Source organism: Egretta garzetta, unplaced genomic scaffold (assembly GCF_000687185.1).
Source record: "Egretta garzetta isolate BGI_Z169 unplaced genomic scaffold, ASM68718v1 scaffold154, whole genome shotgun sequence".
In the NCBI taxonomy this organism is placed as follows: Eukaryota; Metazoa; Chordata; class Aves; order Pelecaniformes; family Ardeidae; genus Egretta; species Egretta garzetta.
The window spans coordinates 8,774,971-8,789,347 of NW_009259600.1; positions in this window are offsets into that span (position 1 = coordinate 8,774,971).

Below are 14,377 nucleotides of genomic sequence, written 5' to 3' on the forward strand. Positions count from 1 at the left end.
AATGGGCTTTGCATTTTTCCCTCCAGTAGCCCACAGCTGCAGCTTACAGCTCCCGAGTGAATCCACTTACAGGTCACTCCGGGATGTGGTTTTATGTCATTGTTTTTACCCCTTCCAAAATTTATTATAGAAAGTATGTTTGCCTTTTTCTTAACCTTCTAGGTATTTGGGCCTTACGAAAATTCATCAAGCTTTTCCTGAATTACAGGTCAGTGTAAAGCCACCCCTGGCCATGGTGTTATTTAGAAGCTGGACTGTATTTCGGGTTGTAACTGGACCTCTTCCATGCTCCCTATATTTCAGTTCAGGAAGAATATTTTCAGATGGAGAGGAAAAGCAATGAATACTTTGCAAGTAATAGTACTTTCCATGTAAAAGTGAAAAAATAGTGAAATAATAAGCTGTTGGTATTTTCAAGCATGCTGTTCTTGTAGGTGGTGTATGTGGGGAGCTCAAAGGAGGGGTGAGTTTCCCTCCCTGGGTAAGATCCCATTGCAGAGGAGACTTGGAAGGAAGCAGCTTAGGGCAACTGGCATCGCAGAAACAAGCAGGTGGGCAGCTCTGAGGCACGGTGGATGTAGATGTCTCTGCTTAAGGAAGATTATGATCTGAGACTGAATTTAGAGTACCCAGCATAAGTGCATGGTGCAAGATGGTGAAACAAGAGCATAACGTTGGCAAATAATCCGCGGCTCAGCATGCTGCTACACACTGCTACGTGGCTGTAGTGATAATATCTCCTACATCGAAATGGCTGCAACCGTTTCATAAAGCAGGAGCATTGCTTCTAGCGAGTGAGGCAGGGTTTTGAAGAGAAAACCTGAAGTGACGCTGTTGCACAGAAAGTTTTGCGTGCCCAGCCTTTCACCTTTTCAGTCCTTCGCCTCCCTGCATTCCTTCATCGCTGAGACAGGCAGTGGGTAGAAGGCAGCACCGCTCGGCTGTCATTTCAGCATCTGCCAGACCTGTTATCAAGCCTCATTTCTTGATAGTGACATTTTTTCTCATCCTTTACCCTGGTCGCTTGAAAAGTTTTGCTGGGTGGTGGCGTTTTCTGTAGGCAATCTGCTCTGAAGACAAAATGCTGCTATTACCAGCTCCTGCATTTTAACTTCTCCCTGCTTTACCTTTGCAATGAGCATTCCTCTTGTAAAGAGTTCTTTAACCCTTTTTAAACCCTTTTTAAATATAAACCACTCTTGTTAAAGGTCCATTTTGCCTGTTGTAAGAAATCTGCCGTATTGGAATTCGTGACTGAGTTTTAAATATGGAGTTGATACACTGTAAGATGTCAGTCGCAGTTTGCAATAGATTTAGATTTAAAACCAGCAAAAATGTAATTGCGGGATAAAAATTGGCGATGTTTGCAGCCTAGGAATTATGTTTCAGACTTTGGAAGGAAAATGGTTTGGCTTATTTTTTCCCACTTTCAGGAACACTATTATTTGCTGACTTCATGGTTTCAGATGCTGTTAAATGAAAAGAATACTTCTGGAGTAAGTGTATTTTGCAGGTGCTTTGTCCTGGGGTGTCTCTGGGAGTTCTACGGTATGACTGTTTGTGAAAGCAACAGGTCACAAACCTTCATAAAGTGGCTTCCAGCCAGCCAGCAGCTGTGGGTGCTGGTGTCCGTGGGTGCAGCTGCCCTCGCAGGGTGCACTGGCCCCCCCGTCCCAGCGTTCTGCCTTGCTGGGGGAGCAGCTGCAGCAGGCGACAGCAAAAATCGTGCTGTATTTCACAGAATCATAGAATCATCATGGAATCGTTTCGGTTGGAAAAGACCTTTAAGGTCATTGGGTCCAACCAATGCAAAGCAGCAGAAAAAGGATTCAGCTCTTGCAGACTCAAGGACAAATGACTCGGCACGTTGGGCATATGGATCCCAGTCATAACTGAAGTCTTGACTGGACTTAATTACCACAACTGGAACTTAGCTGGTCACCCAAACCAGGGGTCAGCTGGGAGAGGTTTGGCTTCAGCAGCAGCCTATAGGCCTTTTGGGTGATGAGTAAGAGAGAATGTTTTACATATTGTAGGATTTAAAAAAAGAAAAAAGTTGTTACTTCCTCAGACATTTTATTTTTTATAAATATAACACAATATATTATCGTTACTGTCTCAGGCATGCATTTAGATCAGCTATGAGCTTCATTAAAAAGAAAAAGCATCCTTTTCATGATGATTCTAATTAAAAGGAAACTCTCTCCTCCTTCCCCTTCCCTCTCTCTGAATGAAGAGGCAGAGCCCTCGGTGTGAGCTGTGCTGAAAATGATTGAAACACAGAAATTCAGTGGAGTGCGAGCTCCTCCATCAGAGACCACCGATGGTTTTCCTGTCACTCCACTCCATCTTGGTACAGATGAGGTAAATTTGATTTTAATTTGATTAATAGACATTTCAACTGCCTCTATTAAAAAAAAACCCAGAACCTACCACTCGGTTGTGTGCTCTGAAGTTTCAGCACACGTTGCTGTGAGGTGGAAGTTACCTTGGAAAGCTGAGGACTAGGCTGTCCCTTACCACTGCCTATCTCTTGTGGTCACTCCCAGGAACAACTGACCTTCCCTGAAGAACGGTAACGCTGACACACATCTGCAGTGACCCAAGTAAATAACTTCTTTTAAAGACATGATTGCTTTTCTGCATTTTGTTTGTTTAGAAAAAGATAAGACAGGTTTTTTTCAAGATACATTTTTTTCTGACTAAAACTGGTTCTCTTGCCATTTTTTTCTCAGCAGAATTTTGCATTTCAAACAATAGAAGATTATTGTTGATATTTTTGTTGAAATCATGAAAATGCCATCTAGGGTTTTTACAAAAAAGTTCTGATTTGTAGTCAAATACATTAGTTCTTTAATTTTTTAGATGCATCTTTTTCCTTCCACCTCTTTCCAGATGGAGAAACCTTTTTAGAGAGTTTTCCTTATGTCATGTCAGGTGCTCTTTCCTGCCTCCACAGTATCATTGCAGTAAAGATCAGAGGTGCTGGATTGCAAAGGTGCTCAGTGGACATATGTCATGATACGTGACCTGTCCCAGGGGCATTTCTGTTTGAAACAGCATGCAACAGGGAAATGCAACAAACATCTGGAGAGAGGAAAGGAGAGCAGCTTGACGGTGATAAACACCCAAGTGGGCATCTGCCATTGTATCCCAGAGTGACTGTAATCTCTTGGGAGCTGTTTTGCCTTGTTTTTAGAAAATGCTCAAATCACAGAATGACAGAATCACAGAATGGCAAGGGTTGGAAGGGACCTCAGGAGATCATCTAGTCCAACCCCCCTGCTAAAGCAGGTTCACCTAGAGCAGGTTGCATGGGACATCGTCCAGATGGGTTTTGAACCTCTCCAGAGAAGCAGATGCCACAACCCCCCTGGGCAGCCTGTTCCAGTGCTCTGTCACCCTCAAAGTAAAGTTCTTCCACATAATGCAACTGAAACCTCATGCTTCAGTTTGTGCCCATTGCCCCTTGTCCTGTCGCTGGGCACCACTGAGAAGAGTCTGGCTCCATCTTTGTGACATCCACCCTTAAGATATTTGTACATGTTGATGAGATGCCCTCTCAGTCTTCTCTTCTTCAGGCTGAACAAGCCCAACTCTCTCAGCCTTTCCTCATAGGGGAGATGCTCCAGTCCCTTTATCATCCTTGTTGCTCTCCTCTGGACTCTATCTAGGAGTTCCTCATATTTCTTGACAGGACTTCCAGGTCCCTCTCGGCAGAGCTGCTTTCCAGCAGGTCAGCCCCCAGCCTGTACTGGTGCATGGGGTTAAAACCTCCGCAGATGCAGCACTTGGTGCACCAGGTGCAAATATGCATTTTGGTGCTGGAGTTGACCAGATTCAGATAGTGATAAACTTTATCCTTCTCTGCCTTCCTTCCATTGAGAGCCGTCCCTGCTGCACAGCTCATGCAGTGGTTGGGAGAGCATCTCTTTGCCCCCAGCTTTTGCACTAATCTGTGGGAAGGCAATTTTATGGATTCACAGGGGAAAGCCCTGTTGTCTTTAAACACTGGTATGGAGGAAAGTATGGAGACAACTTATGGCAGATGTTGCTTGTACATTATAATTTACAGAAGAGTCTATCTTATCTGAAAACTTAGAGTAAAAAATATAACTGTTTAAATTCAGCAATGACTAGATTGACATATATCAGCACTTCATACCATTTTAACAGTTTCTGAAATCATCTCTGTATCGCCTGTGTTGGTAACATCCTGGGGCTGGACCAAGGTCTTAGAACTGGTTTGGGTTTTTTTTTCAACTTGTTAAACATGAAAGAGAGGCAGGAGAAATGCTAGTTAAAGATGAAGGTTTTACAAGTATTTCTCATTCACTTGATGTAAAATAAATTATTTACAGTGTAACTGGAATGTCTTTGCACATATTCCAGGAAGGTTATACCCAGCTTTGGGACGAGAACAGTGCCTTTCCAAATAACATACAATTAACTTGCTGCCAACTTTACGTACAGCCTTTAGTCAGAGATGTATGTCATTTCTATTTTACAACTGTCCAGACACACTTTTAAAAAACCTAAGCCCTATACACCAGATGTTACTTAGTCCGGTGTGGTCTACCTTGGACCCATTCCAAACCTGCCTGCATATAATTTTCAAGTCCCAACAGCCCTGCAGTGCTAGAAGATAAAAACTGACCATAACTATACCCTTTCATATTACTCAGAGCTCAGTTTAATTATCTGAAACACTACCAGATAAATAGTTCAATCAGAAGAATTCCACCTTAACGTTAACTACTACCGCATCCATTTTTTTCTAATTTGAGGCAGGTTTTGGGTTACTAGCTCTGAAGTCTGCAAAGTTCCAATCAATGATTAATATAACTATTTAGAGAGGGTTCTTTTCTTAAATTGTGAATAATGGAGTGTGTTTATATGGCCTTATTGGGTAAGGCACTTCATGAATTTATATGATTTAATTTTATGTACAGATGGGTGGGGCATTTGTGTGTGACTTGGACTTGATATTTTAAAATCTCATGCCTTTAATTTTAAATAGGGTCATCTCCAGGAAAAATATGATTTACAGAACTGCTAAGCAACCAGTAGTTCCCACTGTACCCTCTCAAGAAAGCACATTTTTTTTTTTAGTCAGCAACATTTAAGCATTTACTTATGGTCAAGTGAATGTTGAGGTGCTTCCCTGAAGAAAATGTCAGTAGCCCAAGGATGGTTTTAAATCATTGCATTTGGTGCCTTTCAGAGACCGGTCTCCGTCAGAGACCCGGTTCTGACCATAGGCTGGCTCTGGAGAGTTATTTAGGTTTCTAGCCCTCCTCGAATAGCTTTGTGGGCCTGAGCCCTTACCCTGAAAGCATAAGGATTAGAAATACTCTGAAGTTATGTGGAGATCCCCACTTTATTTAGACAGCATTTTCAATGTGTCCATTATTATCTTTAATATAAAAAATATTAGAAAAACATTTTAATAGTTTGTTTATTGTATAATCATTGCTGGTTTTCTTACTGTTTCCCTTTATTGGTATATGAGTTTTCTGCATATATTGGCTGTGATAAATTTGTCTCACTTGTCTTTGATGAAATTTTATATTTGCATTACGAAACTGTTCCTTTAGGTTTGGCACTGAAAAGTGTTCAGAGAAACAGCAAACCGAGGAAAATATTAGTGTAAGAAGCGATGACTGATGCTCAAAACATGTAATTGATGGAAGCAGAAGCCACTTGGTTATGGATTCATTTTATCAGCGCACAGGAGCAAGTTGAAGACCCACGTGTCAAATTAGAATGAACAAACAAGTTTGATTTTGGATATTAAGTATTAACCATGCTCCTTTTATGAGCAATCTGCGGGTTGGCTGTTATTTCCCTGAATGATGCATTACATTTTAAATAGTGGTACTGCAGGGTAAACCTAAATCAGATAAAACTGTTTAATGGAGGAAATAGATATTTCTGGCTCACTCTGTGAATAGCTGTTTTCCTTTAAAATTTTTTAAATAGAAATAACAACAGTAATAGGAAATATTTCCAGCTAATATATTCTGGTTTATAGATTTATCTTAACTCAATTAGACCCCTTGCTTCACACATTTCTACCTTTTGGTTTATATTATCTTCTGTTTCAGCTTCTTTTCCACTTTCAATTTTGTGATCTCCTTCATGAGTCAGAACTACAGAGTATTGCAGATTTTTGTCCCTTTTTGCCTTGCATTTGAAGAATACTTTCATTTGACAAACTGCCTTCAGATTTGTGGCTACGGCTCCCTGCTCCGCTTTCTCAGTGCTCCATTTGAGCTCCTGCTAAAACTGAAAGCTTTGGGGGAAATAAATCTAAGATGTCAGTGACTTAAAGCCCAGTGCTGTAAGTTTAAGATGTTTGCCTAATATCACATCACCGAAATGGAACAGATAAAGATGAAGTGTAAAGTATATGTAACGTGGCTTGCAGTTAAGTGCAGTAATTGGAGAACGCAGGCAGCAGATCTGGGAAGGTGATAAGGTAAGCAAAAGCTTCTTGGGAAAGGTAAACTATCTGAAGAGCTGACAGTGATATGCACTGACTGGAAGGAACCCAAAAATGTTTTAGCCTTTAAGCATCCAACAGACATTGGAGTAATTGAGTAATCATACACTCCGGGTCCAGTATTCCTGTCACTGATACCCCATGCATCTCAGTTATTGGTGTAATTTAAATCTGATAGCCACATAATGGACCAAATTCTCTTCTCCACTTTTCATAAGTTGCCCTATTGGATTCGATATGATGAATGTTTGCTTAAGCACGGTGAGCAGGATTTGTGTCATGAGGCTTATTTTCTTTCTCAAAAAATGGTATCCTCTGCTGTACGTACTGTTCAGCGCCGTATAAGACAGAATACTTATTCTAAAGGAAAATACCCTGAAGCACCATAGCTTAGTTTAAATTCTCAAAAAGGTGTAAACTATTCAGTTTCTTCCAGTTTAGGCAGTTTTCCTTAACTTTGATGCCAAAAATTGTCCCCAGGTCTCTCTAAATTTTGGTGCCAGCGCTTTGAAAGCGTGTCAGATTCTGCATCGTAAAAGATGACGCCTGCCCCTACACATTTCTCAGAATGACAGCTTCTACCTTTCAAGGGTCATTTGGGTCAGAAATTTTCATTAAAAAATATTTGAGTACATGCCACATGCCTTGTCTGTTTATTCAATCTTAATATTCAACAAAACATTTCAATATTACTAAGCCGCCAGATCAGAATAAGCTCATTGGAGCATGGGAACATCTTTTTGTTCTGGTTTTGTATATAGCACCTCATAGACCGGGACTCTGGGCGCAAAGGCTGGACCACGGTGTGGATAATAAATATTAATAATCAGGGGAGCTTTAAGGTCTGACTTTTGCAATGAGTGTACAGCTCCGTGAAATGATCTGGCCCTTGTTTTCCTGGTAAAACAGTGGCAGTGGGCTTGTTTGCGTCTCCCTAGTTCTAGGATGATTGATTAATGTGTACAGACTGCAATGTAACAGGTAAAATGGATCAATCAGACCCACAGCTTGCAGCAGGTGGAAAGCCAGGCCCACAGCTTAATGCAGAAAATTGCCCCTTGCAGAATTTTTCCAAATAGTAGTAAATAGGGAGTGGGGGAGGCTTTTGATAATGTTGTTTCTTGAGATTATGTGAGTTAGTTAAGCTTGGGATTTGTTGAGGAGGTTTCTTTTGCAAATTCCCCTCATTACACATTTCCTCCTACTCCCTCTGCTCCCGCCAGCAACAGGGATGCTTTCACATTGGCTCTAGTAAAGTAGCACTAGTCTAGTAGACTAAATTAGTCTTACAACTTCTAATAAACTAAACAAGACACAGCACTGCTGTGCAGTCAGTCATATGGTGTAACTGATAGCACACTTTCTAGCATGGTTTGGGCTGTGACAACCATTGTTTCTCCATGAAAGGATGCCTGTGGAAAGGGCCATGCAGCCACTCACTCACTCCCCCCACAATAGGGCAGGGAGAGAATCAGAAGAGTAAAAGGGAGAAAACTCGTGGGCTGAGATAAAGCCAGTTTAATAGGGAAAGCAAAAGCCGCGCACGCAAGCAAAGCAAAGGAAGGAATTCATTCACAGCTTCCCATGGGCAGGCAGGTCTTCAGCCATCTCCAGGAAAGCAGGGCTCCATCACACGTAACAGTGACTTGGGAAGACAAATGCCATAACTCCGAACGTCCTCCCCTTCCTTCTTCTTCCCCCAGGCTCTATACTGAGCATGACGTCATATGGTCTGGCATAGCCCTGTGGCCAGTTGGGGTCAGCTGTCCCGGCTGTGTCCCAGCTTCTTGTGCCCCTGGCAGAGCTGAGAGCTGAGAAGTCCTTGGCCAGTCTAAGCACTACCCAGCAACAAGTAAAACATCAGTGTGCTATCAACATTCTTCTGGTACTAAATCCAAACCACAGCACTATATCAGCTACGAGGAAGAAAATTAACTCTGTCCCAGCCAAAACCAGGACATGTGCAAAGCCAGAGAAGAGTCTGGCACATTTTATGTAATAAAATAGCAACAGGCAAGTGTGTATCTGGTGAAGGGGGATGAAAAATTTTTCTCAGGTTGTAACTCAGTCCTGTTCACTGAGGGTCCATATGTAGCTGAGATATCTTGTCCCCTTTACGCAAGGAAATGGCATACCAGTCTCCCAGCCTCTCATCCTCCCCTCCATCGTCATTCCTGCAGAGAGCAGCACCACACGTCTGTCACTCCACTGAACCAACAAATCACCTTCCCGCATCTTTTGGAGTTTTCACACCTGGAAAGAGAAGTGAGGTTGTGCGGAGAAAAAAAGGTCAAAGTCTACCTAGCATCTCTAAGACGTGGCCTTTCCTATCTAACTGCACAGCTAAAGCTTACCCTGCCGCTTTCGCCAGCTTGTATCTTGATTTCTCTACATGCTTTTTCCAGTTTTGATAAATGCAGTCTTGCCCTTCGCTTCCATCAAGCATATTGCTGCGTGGGTCATCTTTCTGCCTTGTTGCTTTGACCGCGACACTTCTCTTTGTAATCCTTCCCTGGCTCCCTCTTTATCATTTCAGAAATAAGCTCTTTTATCTCAGTTCTTAAAACCTTTTATCCTGCCCATCATTCAGTATAAAGGATTGACTCCAGCTTCCATTACCCCCTTGGTAGATTTTCAGGCAGACGCTGCCACGGTCTCAGAGCCCTCGCTGTCCTGCAGTGTGGGCAGGATCTCCGTCCACATCCCCGTTCCTGACAGCCATGTGCAGAACATTTTACCCCCTGCCTATGGAAAACTAGACAAATATGAAGTGTCACTGACTACTGATAGCTCATATTAATTTATAATGTCTTGCCAATCTATATCTATCCATTCCTTTTGTTTAAATTTGATTGAAAAGCTGAGGTCTGCAAATATGCTTAAGCTTGTCAGACCTATGAATTTTAATAGGACATATGAAGCTCAATCTTTTTTGCAAATTGGGGTTTAAATTCTTCTGGAGGAGGGATGATGTATTTTTTTAAATGAGACAGATCTAGGAATAAAACTCTTTGGTGCTAGTGTAGTACACAGTATTTTTAAAAAATAGTAGTACCTGGAAAAATGCCTAACCCTACTTCTTTCTGCAGGAAATATACCCTATCTTCTGCTGCCTCACAGTGTTTGCCTGTTTTCATATGTACTATTACACATTTATTGGTCTGGAATAGTAGCTCCTGAATACTATTTGTGATTTCAAAGTAGGTGTTGATTCCAGCAATTTCCCAGGATGGCTTTTTTTAAGTTAAAATCAAAACAGAAACTGGTTCAAGGACATGACTGAGCACAAATGGTACATACTTACCCCTGTTTAAATCTGAACGCTGCTAGAAAAAAAAAAAAAAATCTAAAGCCAGTATCCCCCTCAAATGCCTTTTAGAAAAAGTTACATAAAAAGAAATTTTGAAAAAATTTAAGGTGATTTTTTGTGGCAAAGTTTTCTTCCTGCTTGCTTCCTTCTGTTACAAACACAATTAATTTCTCCGATGCAAGTAATGAACCTCAAATCATACAATGTGTATGATTTTATTCTAAAAATGGATCCAGCTGCCTTAGAGATTTGTAAATGTTGGAATAATATATGAGATCGTCTTTCCCAGTGCCCCATAAAGGTTAGACTTTTCCATTGAGAGATGTCAGCTAAGGTGATTATGCTGTAAGCAGACTAAGCCTTGGGATTTCACAGCAGATCTCAAATGTATTTAGTAAGACTAATTAGCTCATTTTAAGCAGGAATTTGCTATTTTGTTAAAAGAAGAGCACATTTATATTCTTTATAGTATTTCTATAGGACCAGTTCAGGGTAATTAAATGGAAAAACAATGTAATAAATTCTTGGAAACAATCCCCTATAAATATTGGTTTATCATTTGGCATTCTCCTCTCATTTCCACCGGATACCAGTGGGATTTGTATATCCGCTTCCTTTATGTTTCTAATTAAGAAACCACGTCAGATTTGTGGAAAACCTACACAATCTGTCACTTTGACTGCTGAGGAATGGGCATGCTTCCCTGACCCCTATCCCCATCAATCTGAATAGATCCAATTTCATTGATTTATATCGAATAGAATTTCATTGGTGGCTACTGCATAAATCTGTGGTGACTTTCACATTTTGTTTCACCTAAACAATGATAGGGTGGAATGTGTCTGTTTAAAAGTGACCTTGCTCCAATTTTTGAACTTTGGCTTATAGCAGGGGAAAAAAAGGTTTAGTCGTTTTCATTCCCAGAGAGTCATAAAAGTCATCACTGAGTTTTGCAAGGTATTTGGTTCATTTAAACTTTTTCTCCCCTGAAGTCTGACATTCTATCACTCTTAAAATGCAATTTATTTGGAAAGTGGCTTTAATAATGAAAAGTGACTAATTAGGATAGGGTTATTGCTATTTTTAAAGTAATGTTTCTACCTCGTGCCAGCACCGCACAACTAACAAAGCCAAGCTGAAGTGCATTAAAAAGTTGAAGACATTTTGTTTGCTTCCTTGTAAAGGTTGAGATGAACATTTTCTCTTCTTTGGGCCACACTCTCAAGAGGCTCAGGGGCCAGAGGCAGGAGGGCGACAGAGGCAGGAGGCTCCCTCCCTCGCTAACAGTGCCCTGCACATTGCTCTCCCATCCCCATGATGCGCTTCCACCCTTGGCTGGCACCTGTAAATCAAACAGCCCGAGGGCAGGTGCTCTGGCCCGGGTTGTGCCCACGCAGCTCAACTTCCATCCCCAGACTGCTGCCTACTGGGAAAAGTCCTTGGCATTGCCTGGGCAACTGCTGCCTGGGGTGGATGCAGCCTAATAACTTCAGTTACTGGACAACTGCATGCTGGTTCTCGAGCCTGGTTCCTGGCCCAGTTTGATTTCACCATGTAGCTGTATCGAGTGTTGCTGAATCAGGTCCCACCAGAGGCAGAGCACAGAGCTGAGGAGGAGGCGGTGGGGGTGACGCACCTCCCCTCTGCTGCTCCTTGGCTAGCCCTGTGTTTTCTGACACTCACGTTAAGAAATGATACTTTACATCCCTTACTTTACATCCCTTGCTCAAATTGCACTCATAGGGTTAGGCGGAGCACGCAGGCACCCAGGCTGTGGTGTGATGCTGAGTCCTGATGTGATGTTGGCTTAAATCCTGCCTTCGTTTGCCCTGGCTCCAGGTAATGTCTGTGAGGGAGCTGATGAGCGAGCCAGGTCGGTTCGGCGGCTCAGCGCTGTGCCTGCATGCACGCCACTATAGCCTGCAAAAGTGAAGCAAGCTGCCTTTGCAGAGCAGCGTACTGTGTGTATAGTTTACCTCTATGCAAGTAAACTAGGCAGTAGCCAGGGTTCTCCCTACGTTGGGAGATTTTGGAGGGGTCCCTTCAACTGGTGCAGGTTAGAGTTTGCCACAGGCTGGGTATCACCCCAGGGCACACCCTGGTAGCAGCCCGTGTTGTTTGGGGTGAGGGTGTGGGAGTTCGATGGTGTGGGTGGGACTCTCCAGTGCCTGCTGGCTTCGGTGCCGGAGAGCACACCCAGGCACATCTGCATCCTTAGCCGTCACGTCACATACAGTCTTCACAGACAGCAAAAACATCTAACAAACTTGATGTTTATACCTTACAGTTTCAGCCACTACCTGCGTCAGCCAACGGAGCACATTTATCACGCACAGAGTGAATTAGGGTTCCGCTTCCAGTTTCAGGACCAGAACCCATGCTGGTTTATTCCAGCTCACCCTCCGATTGCAGGAGTTGGGGTGCCTGCCTGCTGGGTAACAGCTCACTGCGCAGGTGATCCGCCGAACCCCAAGACGAGTCGAATCAAGCTACGGCTCAGTTAATGAGAATCTCATCTACATGACTTGGAATCACACTGTCAAAGCCAGCTCGCCATGAAGCATGTTTGATGAAGTCTTATAAAACACCTCTTTTTGCTTCTAGAAGAGAATATTTAGGTCAGTCTTTGGTACTTCTGAAGATCACCTTTTTTTTTCTTGGCAGTTTATTCAAATACATTTTTTTTGTATAGTCAAATGCTTTCCTTCTGGTCACTGTGGTGCTAATTCCCATTCCAAAACACTGACAAATGTGATTTTTGTGAGTGCAGGGTGTGCTGCAGGAAGCATTTTTGCAGTGCGAGATTTCATTACAAGAATCTGGAAAAGTGAAAGCCTTTCTATTATTGTTTTAAAAGCGTGTAGGAGATGGATCACCACTGGGTTCCCCAGGTTCCAGGAGCAGGCTTCCCTGCCAGAGGTTAGTTAGCTAGTATTTAGCATGCTGTCACTCTCCTTAATTATGGGTACTGCAAAATTACTCATCTAAATTAACATATTACATGTAATTACTTTCTGTTCTGGCGTTCTGCATCATAAACTACTCACTTTAAGATGCCTAAAATGATAAATTAAAATTTTTACTCCAAAGTTGTAAATAACATCTCCAGCCACTAAACTGTCATGTAACTTTAACCCTTACCTTGCTTTACCCTGATCCTTTTTTTTTAGTGTCCATCTACCTTGGTCATGTCTTCTCTAAGTCACATTACTGAATTTTGACCAGCAACAGATCCCAGGCTTGACCAAATGGTTGCATGGACATGCCTTGATATTATAAACATATTTCCTGTATTTTAATATTTGCATTCTTTCCCCTTTGGCATCAGACAAAAAGGAGAGAGAAGCAGTAATAATAAGACGTAGATGTTTCTTGGAATATGCTTTGTCTCCAAACACCTGCAGAAAGACCCTGAGCAGCCCACCTAGGGTGATACAGCAACAGCCGGGAATATGGCGTAGAAGCTCTTGCACATGCTTGGAAATGGTGTTTGAAGTTGTCCAGGAATGCGCCATATGCGCAATCTGCCCGGCAGACACTCAGCCTGTGCCTGGTGCTAAGGAGAACAAGGGTAAGGCAGAGAGAGGAGCAAATGCACAAACACAGGAGAGATCCTGCACACCACTGGTCACGTACCCTTGCCCTGGCGCCTCCTGCCACGGCTTGGTCTCACCTGGGAGCCACAGATGAGCCAGTGGTGCAACTTCCTCACAGTTTAGGACCTTGGGCAGCCCTGCCCAGCCCTCCTGGTGTGTCACAGACCCGGGGGCAGACATGGGGAGGGAACATGTCCTCCTTCCGAGGGCTGTGGGGTGCCCTCGAGCTGCTACTTGCTCCTTGGTTCCAGCCACAGGGGCAACCTTCCAGGTGGAAGTTTGCAAGCAGCTGGAGGGAGATCCAGGGAAAGCCGCGTAAATACATTGGTCCTAATGCTCTGCCACTTTAGGTACAGCTGTAGCTTCAGTTAATACCTTGTGGCTGGATACAGGGGTCTGTAAAGATTTACTCTTTGTTTGCTGACAGAGCTCTGAAACATTTGGATAAGAATGGAGATTATTTTTATCAAGTCTGAAAAGTCCAGGGCAGTGTAATATGTTCGTACTCTTGAGACTGAGTAATTATCTCTGACACTTTAGAGGGGAAGAAATCTTATACGCAGGACAGTGCAAATGTTATGCTGGAGACCTATATTTAAATACGTGTAAGCAGTGATAAAATAGGGAAGTCTGTAAAAGAAATACAAAAATTATATATTTGCAGTCTCTATTTAAAGGAGGGAAAACCACCTCCAGCTTACCCCGGCTCTGCTCAGCCGCGGCCAGAGGGAGGGGGCTATGCCAAGGGACAGAAGACATCACAAGGTCGCACACGAAAAACATGGCACCTCTGCTTTTCAGGGAATAGCAACAGTTAACCTTGGAACCAAAAAGTTTTCAAACTTCATGTTTATTAAAGACAAGCCAGCAGGCAGCAATCAGAAAATGTTTTCATCATAAAAGCTTTACCACAAAACCAGCCAGATACACACTAATACCTATAATCTCTCTGGTTGCCACACAGTA